This window comes from Melanerpes formicivorus, unplaced genomic scaffold (assembly GCF_026170545.1).
Source record: "Melanerpes formicivorus ecotype bairdi unplaced genomic scaffold, bMelFor1.0.p_v2 SCAF_3, whole genome shotgun sequence".
NCBI classification, from domain to species: Eukaryota; Metazoa; Chordata; class Aves; order Piciformes; family Picidae; genus Melanerpes; species Melanerpes formicivorus.
In genome coordinates this window covers 42530422-42550850 of record NW_027142355.1, presented here as the reverse complement: position 1 = coordinate 42550850, position 20429 = coordinate 42530422, and the positions used below count along the sequence as shown (strand labels likewise).

Sequence of the window (20429 nt, the reverse complement as noted above, 5' to 3'; positions counted from 1 at the left end):
CTAGGCAATACATCTTTTAAAGGACTTAACACACTGCAAGGAACTCCATAACCCAGGAGGAAGCAGTTAATCACCTGTTATGCCACCTGGACACTCAAGTCTACGGGGCTGGATGGCATTCACCCAAGGGTGCTGAGGGACCTGCTGGAGGAGCTTGCCAAGCCACTCTCCATCATCCACCAGCAGTCCTGGTTAACAGAGGATATGCCAGGTGACTGAAGGCTGCCTGGGGAGATGGTGGAGTCACCATCACTGGAGGTGTTCGGGAGGAGACTTGATGGGGTGCTTGGTGCCATGGGATAGTTGTTTAGGTGGGTTGGACACGATGAGCTTGAAGGTCTCTTCCAACCTGGTCTATTCTATTCTATTCCATTCTATTCTCTGCCACGCTGTGGCACTCAACCCAACCCAGGGTTTTCAGTCACACGTGTTTCTCATGGTTCTGTACAGCCATAAAGTTGAAGATTCAGTTTCACTGTAATTTTTAGGAAATACCACAGGTAGCTCACATTAAAGGAAGATATTTTAAGTCATAGAAACAGCTTTGGTGGAAAACACTGCTTTTAAATACCTCAGTGAAACACGTGGGCACATTTCACAGGCGCGTCACTTGGGCAGCAGCTGTGCTGTGTCAGTGTTCGGTGTCAAAAGCTGTATTTTTCCATCTCAGGAAATATGGGGCTGTAATATTAATTAAATACTGACATGTACTGAATAAAAGCATACCTAAACTCTTAAGCTGAAGCAATCTAGTCTTGCTGAATCTGAAGGCTGCTTTACAGAGCTGTTGTACTTTAGGAGAGAGCTGGTTCTGAGACCTCATTTGAATCAGCCCCAAGACTGTCTCTACAAATATTTGTTCCAAAGACTGTCAGGAATTGTAGATAGGTGCACTAATAACACAACAGCACACTCTACCTCCTGTTATTCTGCAAGAGATGCAGATGACTGTGCTTGGCAGAAACTAGGAAGGCTGATGAGGGCAGGGGATGCTAGTTGCCTGAGTGGACCCAGATGAACTCTTCAAGTATTAGTAAATCCATCTGTCATTTTTGAGGGGTAAATAACATCAATAATTAAAAAGAAAAGAAAAAAATGGGGGGGAAGTGATGGTTTTCTTACCATGGAGAAAGTAAGAGAAAGCACAAACAAAAATAAGCCTTCTTATATCTTGATAGAGAAGGACTTTACTTGAAAGTGATGGAGACTGTAAAACCTCGCCAAGTAACTCAGCTTCTCAGACCACAATGCACTCATTCTACTTAACCCCAGCTCCCTCAGCCTCTCCTCACAGGGCTGTGCTCAAGGCCTCTCCCCAGCCTTGTTGCTCTTCTCTGGACACCTTCAAGTCTCTCAATCTCCTTCCTAAACTGAGGGGCCCAGAACTGGACACAGGACTCAAGGTGTGGCCTAACCAGTGCAGAGCACAGGGGCACAATGACTTCCCTGCTCCTGCTGGCCACACTGCTCCTGATGCAGGCCAGGATGCCATTGGTCACCTGGGCACACTGCTGGCTCATGTTTAGGTAGCTGCCAATCAACACTCCCAGGTCCCTCTCTGTTTGGCAGCTCTCAGCCACTCTGCCCCCAGCCTGTAGCTCTGCATGGGGTTGCCATGGCCAAAGTGCAGCACCTGGCACTTGGATTTGTTGAATGCCATCCTGTTGGACTCTGCCCATCCGTCCAGTTGGTCGAGGTCCCTCTGCAGAGCCCTTCTGCCCTCCAACTGACCAACATCTGCTCCTAACCTGTTGTCATCTGCAAATCTGCTGATGACTGACTCAATCCCCTCATCCAGATCATCAATGAAGATGTTAAAGAGCACAGGGCCCAGCACTGATCCCTGGGGGACACCACTGGTGCCTGGCTACCAGCTGGCTGTGGCACCATCCACCACCACTCTCTGGGCTCAGCCTCCAGCATCACTTCTGGCACTGCAATTGATAAATGCAGAAAGAAACCAACACCAGGCACACCCTGCTGTGGCTATCTTTCCTTCTACCAAGTGAAATAACCAATCATTTGTTCAGAAACAATAAAAGACTGTGTTTCAGTATCTCCTGTTTAGTAAGGTTAATTCATCTCTTCAAGAACAGTGAGGAATATTTAAACCAGTTGCTTGTGTTAAGGTGAGGGAGGAGGGTGCTTAATACTTAGCTTCATTAACATATCCACTGCAAAAAGAAACTCTTGAATTCTGTTTAAACAGACTTTCAGTTCAGTGAACCTGAGGCAAACTTTAGCCAGGACTCCTCAGGTTTCCAGGTTAGTTTTCTGATCCTGAAATGGTAATTACTGCAACAAGGACCTTTCCTTACCACTTAGTAATCTGCACCACATGGGTGCTGACCTAGTAGAATGAAATATTCCCTACAAATATATATGTATTTTCAAATGTTTAGAGAGATTTAACAAACTGGCTCCTCATGGGCATTAAGCTCATTGCTGTAAGCCACCTGGAAATAGTGCTCTTCAGTTCTACAATCACAGATCTCATTTTGTGGCCGCCCTTGTACCCAGAATTTGACAGGGTAAGAGAGAATTTATCTTGGGTGTGTGTGGTAGTTCTTGGACTATTTGTTTTGTGGAGGTTTGATTTGGTTTGGGGTTGATTTTGGGTTTTGGGTTTTTTTGTTTGGGGGTTTTGTTTGGGCTTTTTTGGGGGGGGTGTTGTGGCACTTCCTTGTTTTGGGGTTTTTGTTGGCTTTTCAATCACACAAGGCACTTAACATGAAACAAATGCTCCGTTTGGTCAACTAATCCCAGAAAGAATAGTCTTTTACACCCTTCCCCTGCTTTTCAGGAAAAGCAAAGCTTTTTATGCCCTTTCTCATTAATGCTTGACTGAAGTACAAGCAGGTCAGCCTTCTACTCTACAACGTAAATTGGACTGAAGTTCAAAGGGCAAGAGGCCCCTATTAGCTTCCAGTTCTTGCACTTGAAATTCCTATTGTGTTCTGTCATGTAATAAGTCTGTGCCATCACTGACTACAGAGCAGTTCAACAGTAACCTTGAACCTGCATCTCAGCAACAACTAGAGGGCAGAAAGGAGAGCAGTAACAAAAAGCTCAGCTAAGAGCTCTTTCAAGATTCAGGTATGAAACCCCGTGGTGTTTCAAAGCACGTATGGTCCAGAGCTAAAGTGGATAGAAGTCCTGAAGCAAAGTCTCAGTAAAACACAACACACAGCTTTTCCTTTTCCCCACCACACAGGCAGCATATAAAACGGTTAAAGCAACCCAAACCCACACAAATCCAAACAACAAAACAGAATCAAGTGCTACAAAACATCGAATTCTACACCTTTTGTGCTTTATGATCTCATTTAATGCAAATTCTTCTGTCATTAACCTCTAAACTCACAAACTAGTAGTGTGGTAGTTGTAACAGCTGAGAAAAGCAGACCCAAATGAATAGAATAGACCAGACAAGACCTTCAAGATCACTGTGTCCAACCTATCAACCAATCCAACACCACCTAATCAACTAACCCATGGCACCAAGCACCCCAGCAAGTCTCCTCCTGAACACCTCCAGTGATGGCGACTCCACCACCTCCCCAGGCAGCCCATTCCAATGGGCAATCACTCTCTCTGTGTAGAACTTCCTCCTAACCTCCAGCCTAAACCTCCCCTGGCACAGCCTGAGACTGTGTCCTCTTGTTCTGGTGCTGGCTGCCTGGGAGAAGAGACCAACTTCTGCCTGCCTACAACCTCCCTTCAGGTAGTTGCAGAGAGCAATAAGGTCACCCCTGAGTCTCCTCTTCTCCAGGCTAAGCAACCCCAGCTCCCTCAGCCTCTCCTCACAGGGCTGTGTTCCAAGCCCCTCACCAACTTTGTTGCCCTTCTCTGGACACCTTCCAGCAGCTCAACCTCCTTCCTAAACTGAGGGGCCCAGAACTGGACACAGGACTCAAGGTGTGGCCTAACCAGTGCAGTGTACAGGGGCAGAATGACCTCCCTGCTCCTGCTGGCCACACTGTTCCTGATGCAGCCCAGGATGCCATTGGCCTTCTTGGCTGCCTGGGCACAAATAGCTTCAGGAAAAAAGTGACCAAATTTCTTGAGCAGTTTACAGTTTACTGCAAATTACTCCGCACACTGTATTTAAAATGAAAAACTGTGTAGCATTAGACTTCAGAAAATCTGGAGTCATTTCATTCAAAAGCAGCATCCCACCTTTTTTTCCCCATGATGCATAGTTATATGAAGCAATAGGAACAGAAAAGGTCAGTCTCGTGCAATAAAGCCATTCTGGAATGAAAATCAAGCTTGCAAAGGGAACAGTTTAAGCCAGAGTTCTGAGATGTACTTTGTGCATGAACCACATATGGCTTGTTTGCACACACATGTAAAGCCACCTAGGACTGGAAAAGAATTCCACTCAGTACTACAGAGGTTTAGTGGCATTAGCCTAAATCTATGCTTCAACACATTGGGAGTTTTCAACCACCTTATAAAAGGTGCTACCAAGGTCCCATCCTCGACTCAAAATTTTACTAACTAACTAGTCAGTGATCCTGTGCTCCTGGCTGGACTTGATCATCTGAAGGGTCTTTTCCAGCTGCCACAAATCTGTGATTGCATGCCTCCAGTTGGGATGTATGAGAAGATTACACAAAGTATTTCCTTTGACGTGCTGAATTTGCCCCCCGAGGTCTGCATGGGGGATTCAAGCTGACAGTGTCACCATGCTTGCTTCACAGTCATGGAAAAGAGCAGGGTGGAGCAGACAGTGACACACACAGACAGAACTCTACCATGACACTACAGGGGCAGTGCTCACACTAACAGCTCAGGCAGCGTTCTGCAATAGTTTGTGGTTACTGAAATCAGTCGTTTGTCTGCGTAAGACTGCAGTTACAAAGCCCTGTCACCACAGGGCTGTCCTGGGTTAACAATGCCTGCTCTCACAAGCAAGCCTTCTGCCCCAGACAGGGGGGAAAGTAACACCAAAAAACCCCTCTGGTTTGAGGCAAATGATTTATTAGATCATATGCTATACAATTACCCTAGCAGAAGCAAAATCAGTAGCAGATAGCAGCAACACAAACAGCTCCTTCCACCCAAGCATGCAGCAGCCAGTCCAGTAGAAAAGAACAGCATCTCAAATCCAAAGCAGCAACCAGAACAAGAAGCCTCTCCTGTTACAATCTGAGCTCCAAGCCTCATGATACTTTGCTCCAGGCAGCACTTTCATTTTGAAGCCAGCATGGTATTGAGTATCATCAACCCATGGCAACAGCTCATCACTTCAGAGGTTGAGCAGCAAGGGATTAAAGTAAAAAACAAATAATCATTGAAGAGCTCAACAGCTGAAACAGCTGCAAGTTGAAAGCTTCAATTACACAGAAATGCCACAAAGGTGTCACTGAAAAGATTTCTATCTGACCAAGTATTCCTCAAGAATAAGCAAACCAAGGCAGATACTTACTCAAATGAGTAATAAACTTCCCATTTAACTCTTTACTGTATCCCTCTTTCATTCTTCCCACTACAATATCGTGGTTTTACATGCTGCAGAGCTTGAACAATGAAGAAAGCCTGAGACAAAATCAGATCTACAAAACACACTATTTAGAAATACAAGTAGCACATCATAATTGTTTTCATAATCATGCTCTAACTCCAGAGGTCAAGTCAGGAAGAATATTTCAGCTGAGAACATCTGTGAAACTTATGCATAGACATTTTCAACTCCTGGTTCTGAAGGCTGAAATCCTTAATGTAATCATCTGATATAAACAGCAACAGAAAAATTAAGCCTGCATCTAGACAGCTCCTAAACCTTCACTTCTTGTTTCTTGTTCAGTTTTCGTCACATCAAAATACAATAGCTTTACTGGAGGAGTAGGCATTCGCCCTTCAGTTCCCAAAATATATCAGAGGCGAACTGATCTGCCCAAATAGCAGAGCATACTAAATCCAGGAGGGTTTAGAATGACAAAAGCCCTACTAGGCCCACACAGCTAAATGGCAGCACTAGTGCTAAACAGTACACCATAACCTCTTATTCATTGTAAGCTTTCTTGGGAAGGCCAGAAATTTCCCTAACCCAGCAGGAATACCTTCAGTAACTATGGTCTAGTCATGAGCTCTGTGGTGACAGGTTGGACTCGATGACCTTTGAGGTCTCTTCCAACCTTAATGATACTGTGATACTATAGCTCTGATCTCAGTAACATTTCTTTTCAATAGAGGCAGCTCAGCAGCTGAAGAGTCATCATTACAAATAACCTTCACACAATCAAGCTAAGGCTCAGATCACTGTTGTTTTAAAGAAGAGATCAACTGTTCTTACTGCTAAAGCTTAAGGGTACAAAGTAATTTCAAACACATTTTTTCCATGTGCTTGGAGGTATGCCTAGCTTTGTTTACCAAGGTTTCAGAACACACAGAGGTGTTTCAGATATATGCATAACCCTGAAAAGAGCACTAACAGCATGAGAGAGATGGCGAGTCTAGCTGTAAGGGTTTTATTGCAAGTGAGTATTAGTAGGCTCTGGTACAACTAATGCAAGATCCCCACGTGCATATTCCTGTAGCAGAGCTTCTTTCCTTTTGTCCTCACAGAAGTAGTAAGAATATTAATATTTCTGCTAAGTTTGAGATTCAGTTTATACCACAAGAACTTGTACAACTGTCCATAACTGAAAGAGAAAACAGCTTGCTCACCGAGGCAAAGCATGCGTATGTTTGACGCATCAGAGCTATAAACCAAACCCAGGTAGGGCACTCAATGTCACCAGATCTAAAGAAGCCAGCATTGGTAAAAAGGACAGGTTACACAATCCATTGTTCAATAACCTTGAGTTCTTAGATAATGCACATTTAATCTGTACCTTGTCATTCATGAAACTGGAATTACCTATTCTCCTCAGAACTGCTACAAAGCATCTGACTGTTCAGTATGTTTCAGAGGAAGAGAAACAGTTTTATTACCTAGTTTACATTTGCCACATTATCTTAAAGACTGCAGCCATAATACCAACCCAAAATGCCAGTTTCAAACAAAGCTTAATGCTTATCATCTTTCTCCTTGAGACTGCTCTCTAGCCGCTTGGAATTGCCCTGACCCAGCTGTAAGATCTTGCACTTGGCCCTGTTGAGCCTCGTGAGGTTGGCTTGGGCCCACAGCTCACGCCTGTCCAAGCCCCTCTGGATGGCCTCCCTTCCGTCCAGCATGTCAACCAGACCACACAGCTTGATATCTTTACCAAACTTGATGAGGGTGCCTCCACCCCACTGTTCGTATCACTGAGAAAGATTTGAAACAGCAGTGGTGCCAGCTCTGACCCCTGAGGGGCACCTCTCAGCGGTCTCCATGCAGACATGGACCTGCTGACCGTTACTCTCAGTGTGGCCATCCAACCAATTCTCCCGTGGCCCAATTCACTCCTTCTGGCACATCTGTGTGCAGAACCTAATCAGGAAGCCAGGTGCTAAACTTTACCCAGCTGAAAATTACTCTGTCAAAATTAAAACATTTCTTACTGGGCCAGAAAAACAATTCCAGTCACAGCACAGCCACATAAATAGAGCCAGTGCTGAGTGCAAAGCATGAATAAATAGCTGGGAACGAGGGAAAGAACCTGAGTTCCCATTTTAGTAGCAACAAAAGCAGTCACTAGCTCAGAATTTACTTGCCTTGTTGCTGTGAGCTGAAGTGGCAACAAGCATAACATCTAGTAATTCACTAAATTACATCAGATGCTAACAAAAGGAATAAACAAGTACCCATACAATGTAAAAGATACTCTTCAGAAAGTCTTTTCCCTATCTTTTAGGCTCTCAAGATATTTGCATTGCTTGTGTGTAGGAGGTTGGCACATGAGTAAGATCAAATGATGGCATTTGGGAACACGGGTCGATTTAACCTAGGCATTTCTGAAGAGTTTGCAGGTGGTTATAAAGCAGGCAGAGAAGATTGAGTTGTAGAGAAAGAAGTGGTGAAAGTCCTGCAATAGTATTACTCTTGTGAATTACTAATGACTTCAATACACACTAACACTGCAGAGACATTCTGGAACATACTCCAGGAGCTCATGCCTCACAGTCACTAACAGCTACCTACCAGAGACCAATAAAGCACAGTAACAGCAAGCAGTCAGCTCATCTGACAGCAAGCTGCTGTGTGAAGAGCACCACATCACCACGGGGCCCTGTGGTCCCACTGACATATGTTCTGCTTTTCACTCTCTCAATGTTAAGATTGGCATGAAATTTAACATATTATCAATGACTCAAAAGGCACAGTGCATTCAACACAAGAAACTCCATGGATACTGCACCCCAACAAGGCAATGGATGACACGGCTAGAAGTGACTACCCACACACCTGAGTTGACTCAGACCAGCGTCAGACCAGTCGAATCTGACCTGAAGAGTCAAATTGGCAATGTGATAAATTAGTATTACTTTGACACATAGTAGCTACAGAACTACCTACACATGAAGCCAAAAAGATAGGAAGTTCATGGTAACAAACCTATCATGATGAAAGTCATCACAAACACCACCACAGGTGCAGCAGAAGGCAACCAACATACTTAAAGTTCCTTTACTGTGTGACAGTCCCTGCCTGGTGGATGTGGGGCAGGCTGTGGATGTAGTCTACCTGGACTTCATCAAGGCCTTTGACACCGTCCCCCACAGCAAACTCCTGGCCAAGCTGTCAGCTCATGGTTTCGATGGGAGCACACTGCGATGGGTTAGGAACTGGCTGGAGGCTGAGCCCAGAGAGTGGTGGTGGATGGTGCCACAGCCAGCTGGCAGCCAGGCACCAGTGGTGTGCCCCAGGGAGCAGTGCTGGGCCCCATCCTCTTTAACATCTTCACTGATGATCTGGATGAGGGCATTGAGTCCATCATCAGCAAATTTGCAGATGACAACAGGTTAGGAGCAGATGTTGGTCAGTTGGAGGATAGAAGGCTCTGCAGAGGGACCTCGACCGACTGGACAGATGGGCAGAGTCCAACAGGATGGCATTCAAAAAGTCCAAGTGCCAGGTGCTGCACTTTGGCCATGGCAACCCCATGCAGAGCCACAGGCTGGGGTCAGAGTGGCTGAGAGCTGCCAAACAGAGAGGGACCTGGGGGTGCTGATTGACAGCTGCCTAAACATGAGCCAGCAGTGTGCCCAGGCAGCCAAGAAGGCCAATGGCATCCTGGCCTGCATCAGGAACAGTGTGGCCAGCAGGAGCAGGGAAGTCATTGTGCCCCTGGACTCTGCATTGGTTAGGCCACACCTTGAGTACTGTGTCCATGCCTCTTCTCCCAGGCAACCAGCACCAGAACAAGAGGACACAGTCTCAAGCTGTGCCAGGGAAGGTTTAGACTGGAGGTGAGGAGAAAGTTCTTCACTGAGAGAGTCATTGGTCATTGGAATGTGCTGCCCAGGGAGGTGGTGGAGTCCCCATCCCTGGAGGTGTTCAAGAGGGGATTGGATGTGGCACTTGGTGCCATGGTCTAGTCCTGAGGTCTGTGCTGACAGGTTGGACTCGATGATCCTCGAGGTCTCTTCCAACCTTGGTGATACTGTGATGCAACCTTAGCAAGAATGCTATCATTCATAAGGCATCAACATTTTAATGTAGAAAGAAAGGCAGAAGATCTATGAATCCTGGCAAATAATTTACCTGGGTGATATGATGAATAGCCCTCAAATCAGGAATCAGAAGGGCTTAGGAGTGGAAGCCAGCAAGTCCGCGTTAGGTTTTATTGAAGAATTTTATCATTCAGGAGGCTGCAAATCACAAACTCTTTTAAAGTTCTGAATGAGGAGGATGATCCAGGAGAGTAAATAAAAGCTGGTATCACATAGGCAATTCCACCTCAGCATAACAAGTTGATGACAATGGCTACAAGGCAGAAAGCACAATCAGTACCACCAACATCTTAACAGCATCCTCTTTTCATGAGGTCACCATCCCAAGTGATGCCGACTACCCTGAGGGCATTAAGCTTTAACACAGCATTTGACTTATCAGAAACTACTTGGATTCAGACACAGAATGATACAAGTTCAATCTGATATTTATTTTCAGATTTCAAAACAGGGAGTCAAGAAATGTTAAGGCTGGATGTGTCCAGCAAGCCACTGCTCAGCTAGTTACCACTGTTACTGCTGACCTCAAGAGTAGCAGGAATCAGGACTGAGCCCCTGCACAGCCAGGTTGTTGGGTTGTGTTTTAAAGGCCTGAGGAAACAGTAACAGATCACCCAGTGCTCTTTGGCTGTCTGTCAAAATGAGCACAAGCTGCAGACACTAGGCTAGCATTCACACTGCCTCTGCCAAGAGAGAAAGTTTAATTTTCTGATCTCATAAAGCTGTTCAGATATTTTAAGCTTTAATTTTGAAGATTCTGAAACAGAAGGCAGTACTAAGCTGAATGTGTTCAATGAACTGCAGAATATAAACAGTGTTCTGAGACAGGCAGCCAGAGGGGTATTTCATCTGACTACACACCAGACAGAGCACCCTGTTTCAGACAGCAGGACTCATGAACCACATGGGACACCGGCATGGTTGTAGTGCACTCCACAGCCAGTCTTTACAAAAGGAAACTTTTCTTTCTTGCTGTGTGTGCTGAGTTTGACTTCAGAGTTTGTAATGGCTTAGCACAAGGGCTAAACTCCCTGCTTTCCCAACACACAAGTGAGGGGGAAGTAACACAAAACTCAGGGTTGAGATAAAGAGAGGAGAGTTTAATACAACATGAGGTACCATAATCACAATGAATAATTACCTTAGCTAATAATCTAATATTAAAATGTATGATTACCTTAGCTTAGCCTATCTGCAGAAGCAGCACAGTGACATACAGGGGGGAAAAAACAAACAGCATAAAACAGAAAGCCAAACCCAGCAGCTACCCAACTCCCAACCATTCTGCTGCCATGCCTGCAGGAAAGCAGCCCTCACCCCAGAACCACCAACTGGAACAGGAAGCCTCCCATGTTGCTATCTGACCTTCAAGCCCCCTAATACCTTGCTCCAGTTAGCCTTTTCACTTTTTGAAGCTGGCATGACTGCTGCATGGCATGAATAATGGCAGCAGGTTCAGCTCAATCCATGACAGAGTTAAGTTTCTTCACAGCAGCAGTATGACATTGTATTTTTGATTTGTACTGGAGAAGTCTGGATAACACTTTGAGTTACTGCTGAGCAGTGCTTGCACAGAGGCAAAGCCTCTTCTGCTTCTCACCCCACCCCACCAATGAGCAGGCTGGGAGAGCCAAAGTCATTCAGAGGGGACACAGCTGGGACAGTTGATCCCAAGTGAGCAAAAGTATTTCATACCATACAAAGTGATGTCCAGCATGTAAATCTGGGGAGGAGAAAGCAAGAGGACACTTGGAGTGATGGTGTTTTGTCTTTCCACGTAACCATTAAGAACCCTGCCTTCCTAGGGACAGCTGAACACCTTCCTGTTGATGGGGAGCAGCAGATTAATGCCATTTTGCTTTGCTTGTGCATGCAGCTTTTGTGTTCTACTAAACTGCCTTTATCTCAGTCCAAGAGTTTTCTCACTTTCATCCTTTCTATTCTCTCCCTCATCCCACCGGGGCAGGGGGACACAAGCAAGCAGCGACCTGGAGCTTAGTTGCCAGCTAAAGTTAAAGCATGCCACTTGATCATTCCAGCAGACTCATTCACAGAAATCCTATGACTTGTATTTTTCAGATTATTGCAAATGGCTCCTTCCTGGATTAAAATACATTACTCATTCTTCTGTATTTGTACTGTGAACTAGTAGCAATTGGACAATCAAAATGCTGTAACATTTTACAGGCAGCAGGAACTCAAATGTGTTTATACAAAAGATCATCTCTTTAGAGGTTTACAGAAAGTCAAATGCATGACCCACAGATTTAGAAGTGCCCACTCATTAAACCCATTGCAAAAACATGCTCCTGAGGACATACCCAGAATGGCAAGAAATGAGCCAAGGAAGAAAGAGAAGATTAGGCAGCTCATTCTAAATTTGTAAGTAAGTGTACTGGTCCCTCATGGCTCCCATGGGAGATCCACCCTGGAGCAGTCTGTTTATGGAGTGCACCCTGTGCAAAGGCTCTTTGCTGGAGCAGTTCAAGAAGAACTGCAGTCCAGGAAAGGATTATGTTGAAGTTTGTGGAGGATAGTCTCCCTTGGGAGGGACCCTATGCCAGAGCAGGAGGAAGGAATAGCAGAGACAACTGACTGCAGCTCCCATTGCACAACTCCCACTGCACATCCCTCTGCGCTGCTCAGGGGGAGAAGAGAGAAAAATCATTCTCTGAACAGAGGAGGGTTCAGCAGAACATGTTGCAGGGTTTGGATTTATTCCTCATTACCCTACTCTGATTTGATTGGTAATAAATTAATTTTCCTGAGCTAAGTCTGTTTTGCTGGTGACAATAATTAGTGAGTGATCTTCCTGCCTCTGTCGTGACCCACAACCCTTTTGCTCTAATTTCTCTCCCCTGTCCAGTCAAGGAAGGGAGCAACAAGCAGCTTTGGTGGGCACCTGGCATTCAGACAGGGTATACCCACTACAGGCCATCCCTGATACAGGAATATTACAAAACTTGTTTCACTTCTCTTTCCATTTAGGATTCTGTTCAATCATGACAGAAGGAAATTTAGCTGTGGGAAGTGTCACTATGAATCACAGGCTGATCATATTTTAGGTGGTTGCTCCTACTTTCAAAGGAACCAGCTTTCAAAAAAGACAAAGTTCAGCTTAAAGCCACAATGACTCTCAGGCCTAAGTTCCTTGTGGCAAAGTAACTGCAAGTAGAAAGGAGATCAGCAGTGAAAGACACTCAAGTTGGTGTAACCCAAAGAAAACACTAATAGCCTACCGTAACAGTGGACCAATACAAATAATCAGTGAGAGGGAAATAGTCTGGGTTGTGGGCATAAGAGTTCCTAAGAAATGTAACTGCTCAAAGCCAGAAGAGCTAAACACTCTATTTACATCTCACTCTGTTTGAATGACAACACTGCCAGTGCTCTCTACTTGAAGTTCTCTCCTAACACACAAAAATGAAAGCAAAGTTGTTTAAAGGAAATAGGTTACCCAGTTTCAGTTCTCACACGTGAAACAGAATGCTCACATTTTGGAACACAACTACCACCTTAACCCAGCAAGAACTAGGGAACAATTTCCTTCAATTACATTCACCCTAGAGCTTAAACCAAACTGTAAAAGGGTTCCTTCAATTTTATGGACATCTGATTACTTAGATTGGTTAGATCATTGGAGGTGTTCAGGAGGAGACTTGCTGGGGTGCTTGGTGCCATGGGTTACTTGTTTAGGTGGGTTGGATTGGTTGATGGGTTGGACACGATGATCTTGAAGGGCTCTTCCAACCTGGTTTATTCTATTCTATTATTCTATTTTAGGTAAATGGTGAAGAAAAAAGGTTTTGGAGCTTTAATCTCTATTATAGGACAGCAAGAACCAGAAGGCTTTGGAAAAGATGCTTCTAAAAATGTTATTCAAGAACTGTGGAAGTAAGCCTGCCCACAGGTTTACGTTGTACACATGTGGTTCCATTAAATATACGGAGCTGCTTTAACAGATCTAGACTTACCATTTCTCCTGACAAGAAAGCAGCATTGCTCCACTCAGAAGGGATCCACTTACCTGTTATTTTGCTAAGAAAATCTCTATTAAGAGAGAGGATCATAGGCATAGGGCAAACTACAAAGATGTCCTATGTGTCCTGTGACTCATGGCAGGTAATCCATTAATATCTGTACTTCACATCACCCATTTCAAGAAAGGCACATGGAGCATATTCACCCTGCACCTTTCATTTGGCCTATTACCTCTGAATTTCAACAACAAACACACAAGCTCAAAAGAGCAGTGAAGTATGGTTGTACATCTGCTGTAGAGAGCATTAAAATTCTGGTTTCAATATTCACCTACCATCAGTATGTTAAGTAAGAAGTTCTGTGCAAGTTGGGTTTGGAACCCATAACCCTCGGCTCTACTCAGACAGCAGGGTTCCAGATGCCAGGCAGAACTCTGCCTGTCCTTTCAGAGCATAGTCCACACACACCTTTTGTTATTACAGCTGGAAACGTGTCAGCCTGATATGTGGGGGGAGATTAACTTCTTATCATACATAGAAGTCAGATTCCTGAGTCCTATTTGTGCTGCTCACACACAGGGACAATAGTAACGAGACAAGAGGTCGCACCTCTGCAAAAAGCACGTCGCGATGAAGATCACAAGGACAAAACAGTCACCTGGTTTAGAATCTGTCCACAACCCACTACTCTGTAATCAAAAGCAAGTACATCATGATTCTGCGATACATTAGCCTCAACAAGCAGGAAAAGGATATTTACAACACATACTTGTGAACTCTTCTGAGTTCACAGCATCCCTTAAGGCCGCGTGGCACCCGTTCTCAGAGCATCTACTATGTCACTCCTATAAAGGTATGGCAAAAGAGTGCCTAACCCCAGCCCTCCTGGTTTCAGCAAAACCATTGGAAACAAGCATTTAGCAGTAGGATTTAACAGGCTGTTCTTATCTTCCCCACTTTTGCTGTTACACTGTAGTCTGGTTTGTTATTCACCGGTCTAAAGTATGTTGTAAAAGGTAAAGAAGCTTGCTGCCGATTTTTGGTCTGCAGATGCCTTGGGATGAATTCTTAGAGCAGAGTCCTACACCAACAAAGAGGGTTAGTAACTTGTACTGGCCCCAAACCAAACAGATTTCCAACCCAAAATATTTACAACATGTTGTGTAAACCAGAACAGTTTTTAAATGCTGGCATGCTCTGAACAGCTGAACCAAACCAGATCACCCAAAGCCTCAGAGATGGTTTATTTTTGCTTCAGAGCTCATTACTGTGCAGTGTTACAATACTCACGCTAGCTCTAGCCCTATTGACTAATTAGGGCTGGATCCCTTCTCAAATATTGACACATCCTGTCCACCAAGATCCACAGGACTATCAATCACAACAGTTCACAGTGGCTCAAAAGGAATCTCTCACTCCAAGAAGTACACATCACAGCAGAAGGAAAGTTTTTTTCCAAGGCTACCGTTCCCATGCTCCAAGCAAGTTACACTGCAGGACAGCACACAAAGGAATGACCTTCCAGCCTCATGACACATTCAACTATGACTGCAGACTAGGAACCAACCCCAGGATAACTCCCTTTTTACTACTGACTTCAGGTTATTCTTCCCAACCCCAGCAGACCAACTAGCCAGGTAACATTCACATTAAGGACACTGTTCTATGCAAACCCAGACTCTGAATGCTTAGCTTGGTTTATCTCAGCACGGTTACATCACTGTTATTTCCTGCTTTCTTCCTTTCCACATCCTGAGAACAACTAATTGCTACATTAAGTCAAGCCAAAAATCAGTAGCTAGTTTTAGTTGAAAGGAACATTGCTACTTCTTGGTTTTATGGATTAAGATAGCATTTCAACAAAATCATATGGTACAAGAAAGTTGTTCAGCTCTCAGATTAAATTCAAGCATTAGAGACTCAATTCCAGTTCTTCAGAAATAAGTCCTTAAATCTTAGAATTTCTTCTAGCAACCAGGGATCCCAAGAACCACCAAAGCACTACTCCAGTGTACTAGTTGACATGCACGGTTAAACAAATCTTGCAATAAAACACCCCTCCTCAATCTGCATCTACTGCTCTCCTGAGATGATTCAACTCTTTCCAGGACCTTATCTTCCCACCTTGAGGAGCCTGTGCATCGTCTCAGAAGCAGAGAGATATAGTTTGGATAACTTGTGTTCCCCACACAGATTCATATAAGCACAGGGAATTCTTTACAAGCAGTGCCACTAAGCATTTTATCCTGTGGCAAGCACAAAGTCTCTTACCCTGCACTTCTAGGCTACCAACTCAAATCACAGTAACTTTTAGACTCATTCTAACCACAATCAGGGAAGCACAGAACTGACAGCAAACTTCACAAAATGGGGAGTGGGGTGGGGAGAACAACCAACAAAACAACCCACATTCAGTTAAAAATAATTGTTACAATAATCATTCCAAACCAGTTTTGCCTATCAACCGTTAATAAACTATTTAAATTAGAATAGAATAACAGAATAGTAATAAACCAGGTTGGAAGAGACCTTCAAGATCATTGTGTCCAACCTATCATCCAACACCACCTAATCAACTAACCCATGGCACCAAGCACCCTATCAAGTCTCCTTTAAGGCTCACTACAATTGTGCTACGCATCTTCCTTTTAACACTGACATTGTTACCCTATGTGTTGCGTGGGGTTTAAAGCCCCAGGGCAGTTTTTAACATTTATTGTAGCATGGCACTGCACACCACTGGCTGAGCCAAAGAAACCAACTTTAGAATGGTAAACTATGCACCAAGGGGCAGCTGGGAGCACTTAAAGACCAAACAGCCACGCCATCAAGGTTAACATTACAGAGGATTAGGTGGCACCTGCATTCTTCTCCTGCTATGATCAGAGATGTCTAAAGTGATGCTGCTCGTAGAATGAGGCTGTGACCAGCGTGCTCACACACAGCTCACACTGTTTGAGACGATTCAGTCGTATCTGGCAGAATGTAACTCTACTATCTTCAAAGGCAAATTTCAAGGTTGACAAAACATCATCTCAGATGGGTACAAGTATGAAAGACCAAACATATTTGCCCTTGGTGCTACTAACCTTCATAGGTAAAAAGACAGTTGAGAAGTTTTACCCATCCAAAAAGCAGTTTGCAAGATGCCTCACTCAGCTCTCACCCCTAAAGAGGTTCCCTGGGCAAGCCTGCCCAAGAGATAAACAAAGCAATGTTCTTCTGTTGGCCTCATCACAGGTAAACGAGGATGAGCTTTTTAGATCAGAATGAACACTCAGTTGCTCAAAATGGCTATAATAATATCAACTCACTGCTCAAGCTTTTACCTTTTCAAAGCAGTGGAAAGGTTTAGTTTTCACTTTGGAGGTTCTCGAAAGACCGCATTAGCGGAAGAGGGACGAGAAAACCCCCAGAACAACAAACCAACCTTGCAGCAAGAGGAAAGACTCATGGTGACCTTTCAAGCAGTCTGATATCAGGTTGTAAAGTGCTACAGAAGAAAACAAAACTGCCCAGCACTTCTGAAAGCTCATCTCCTGCCCCAGTGTGGGTCACAAAGTTACTGAAAGAAGCACAAGGAACGTGAGCAGCGATGTACGTGTTTAAAATTACCCCAAGTAATCCACAGTTTTAAACAAGAATGGCTAGCAGGGAAACCGAACGTTCAAACTGCCAAGCTTACAGCTGGGGTTTAAACAGCCCATTTTCAAATATTCTGTTCAGAAAGGAGAGCATGTGCCACTCACACCTTCCTTTCTGAACCCTTACTGCCAGGGCAAAAGGATGAAGGCTCAGATGACTGAGTCTGTCAGCTGCAAAGTCATTCCAGTAAGAACCAGCCAAACAGCTGGTAAAGATGGACATAGCAAGCTGCAGACACTGTCGATACCCGCTCCTCCTCGAACCAGAGAGCTTCGATGCATATAAAGCGATTTCTGTCTCTGACACAAACGTTTCAGTTTGGGAGGAGATTCTTTCCGCAAGTCAAAAAAGGGAAAGAGAGAAGGCGGCAATGGCACGGCTCAGAAACCAGACTCAGATGGGCAATCACCCCAGCTCATGAGGCTGTGATGCTTCTGAAATCTCACTCTCCCCCCACCCAATCACAGCACCGGGATTTCAGAGCACGGAGGCGAAAACCCAATCGCTCAGTTTTTAGATTTCCCTCCTCTTTTCCACCTCTGCCCTGCCAAACACAAACACCGTCACCACCATCACCACCGCCGAGCGGGTCACTAAACTTTCCTGAGCAGGGAGCTATTCCCTCCTGCAGGAACCACAGCCAGTGTCGTCATCCCCGGCCAGCCCCAGCCCAGCCCTTCCCCGCCGGGCGCCGCGCAAGGAGACCTTCACCTTCCCCGCGCCCTGCGGGAGGAAGCCCTACCACCGCCCGCGGGGTTCATCGCCCACCCCTCGCTTCCTCAGCCTCCCCGCGCCCGCTGCCCCTCCGCGCCGCCTCCGCACTACCGCTCCGGCCCCCGCCTCACCGCAGGGGCGCCGAGCCCCCACCGGCACCCACCGGGGCCTTCACGACGCGTTACTCGGTCTGCCCCTCCCCGAGCGGCCTGACCCCACCAGAAGAAACGGTTAGCGCCGTCAGCCCCGGCGCAACGGCTCAACGAAACGCCGCCGCTGCGCCCGCCGCTGGGACCGCGCCGCTCCCCGCGCCGCTCCCCGCGCCGCGCAACCCCGGCCGAAAGACTCCGACGGGGATCTGAACCCTGGCCTCCGCCTCAAGCCTCCCTGCGAGGGTAGGGCCCAAGACGACGGCGCAACCCTCACCTGAAGTGCCGGGAACTGCCGGTCTCCTGCACCTGCCAGCGGCGAAGGAGGAAGGGAGATAGGAAGGGGGCTGACAAGTCAGTGAGGCAGCGAAGAAACACCAGAAAACCCCGGGCGCTCCACGCTCCACCGCACCGACTGGCACCCCCCCACCGCCCGCCTGCCTCCGCCTGCCTCCGCCCGCCTCCCCCGCCCCTACGATTGGCGGACGTCTCACCCGCCTTCTCATTGGGCGAGAGCGAAGCTCAGGCTCCCGCCCCGCCGCCTATTGGCTTTCCGCGACTGCCAATCAACGTTGCTTCCTAGTGGAGGGGTGGCGGGGTCAAAGGTACCTGCCGGGCGGCAGGGCTGGGGGCAGGTGGTTTGTGCGTCCCGCTGGCTGCGCGAGTTCCCTCAGCGGCTGTGGGAGGCCGCCAGCACCCAGAGCGCCTCTGTGCCGGCCCTGCGGGCCCAGCCCCCTGCTCGGGGGACACCTCTTATGGGGGCTCTGGCCGCTGCGCTCGGTGGCGCCAGCGTCTGCTACGTCGTCCCGACCGGTATGGCTGGAGGGCAGCCGCCGTGTCCGGTTCGATAGGTAATTTCCACGGTCGGAAGCCGCTGACAGCAGCGTTGCGGAACGTGGCAGGATTCCCTGTGCGCCAATAACAACACCGCGCTCACGTCTCGTTTCCGCCTCACGGGACCGAGAGCCGGGAGGTTCTGCTTTCCGAAGCGGAACTGGACCGAGCTGCCGAAATGTGACGAGAACTTTTTAACGCCTGGCAGAGCTGAAGACTAAAACTTCCCTCGGGTCCCGCCGCGTCAAGGCAGTGCCCTCTAACATCACAGTGCGGCAGTGCTGCTGCTGCATCTCTGACACCTTGCCCTCTGGCTCCTGGCTGGCAGCTGAGGCCGCGGCGGGCAGCGGGCAGCAGGGCCGGGCGGGCAGCAGGGCTTGGCGGGCAGCCGCCTGCAGACGGAGGTGGCTCGGCGACAGAGCCGCCTTTCACAGAACGTTGCTGATCAGGTTCAACCCCTGTGCGCGGTGGGACGCGATACCTGAATAGTATTACAGGCAGAAATGTTGTCTTAGCCTTTGCCTACCTATCCTTCAGACTTGGTCGTTTTAGAAGGTTATTTACATGGATACTATGATACTATTTCAAGTTCCAAGCAGCAGCCATCACACTACCCCTACTTTGTCCCGTCAGCCTTTGCCATCTCTGCCGCTAGTTTCAGCATTTACTCCCCATCTGCCCTTCTCATCACTGATCTGCCTGCAGCATCGTTCCGGAGAGCAGCCTGGCGTGAGGAGAGCAAGAGCTCTGGGTGACGGGGTAGATCTGCAAAACACTCCCAAGATGATTTTCCCCTTGGCCACGTTTCTTAAGCAAGCATGCATAGAATCAGCAGAGATGCCAAGTCTCCCTGTACCCTTCCAATAACTGTGTCCTAAGTTCACTGGGAATTTAATTAGCTCAGTAGGATTGCAAGAGCACAGCACTGGAGCACACTTTACCCTCTGCAGAAATGTCTTTTAGAAACCGAGTTAAGTGCAATTAGCATTACACAAAATTTGGTCAGGTTGGTAAGCTTTCTAAGCTTTAGCATGCTTTCTCCCCTCATCTCCTTTTCTTCTCTCTCCTGGGCTAAAGAGGAAGAATTTTGACATTTGTTTCTTCTCAGACTTCTGACCACAGATGGGTTCAGTTTTCCCCCCAGTCTCATGGAATATGAGATGAAGTTTTCCATAAACCATCCTCTCTCTACAGGAGATTACAAGGGATACATATAATTGTAAACAGAGCTTTTTCTGTACGGACACCAAGCAAGCTTCTGTTTTGCCGAGAGCATTGTCAAAGCTGGAAGGCCTCCCTGCCAGAACACATTGACTTTCTTCAAATTCAGCATCAAAACCATCATTCATCTCTTTGTATGGTCAAATAATGCTCAAACTTGTTCAAAGATTGGAGAAACAGAGCAGGAATTCACTGCAAATCATAGCACTCCCTGGTAGAACTAAGTTCATACTGTGATGAAGGGGAATTCCATTTCAGCAGAGGACAGAAGTTCAACCTG

General features: G+C 46.5%; 1 protein-coding gene across 3 annotated transcripts in view; it reads right to left on the bottom strand.

Moving 5' to 3' along the window:
• Nucleotides 1–18532, bottom strand: part of PACSIN2 (protein kinase C and casein kinase substrate in neurons 2) — a 57250-nt gene extending 38718 nt beyond the window's left edge. For all 3 annotated transcript variants that reach the window (XM_068170840.1, XM_068170842.1, XM_068170846.1), the window contains exon 1: nt 18372–18532. The gene's annotated coding sequence lies outside the window, so the exon portion shown is untranslated. The remainder of the gene's footprint in view (nt 1–18371) is intronic.
• Nucleotides 18533–20429: the final 1897 nt, after the last annotated feature.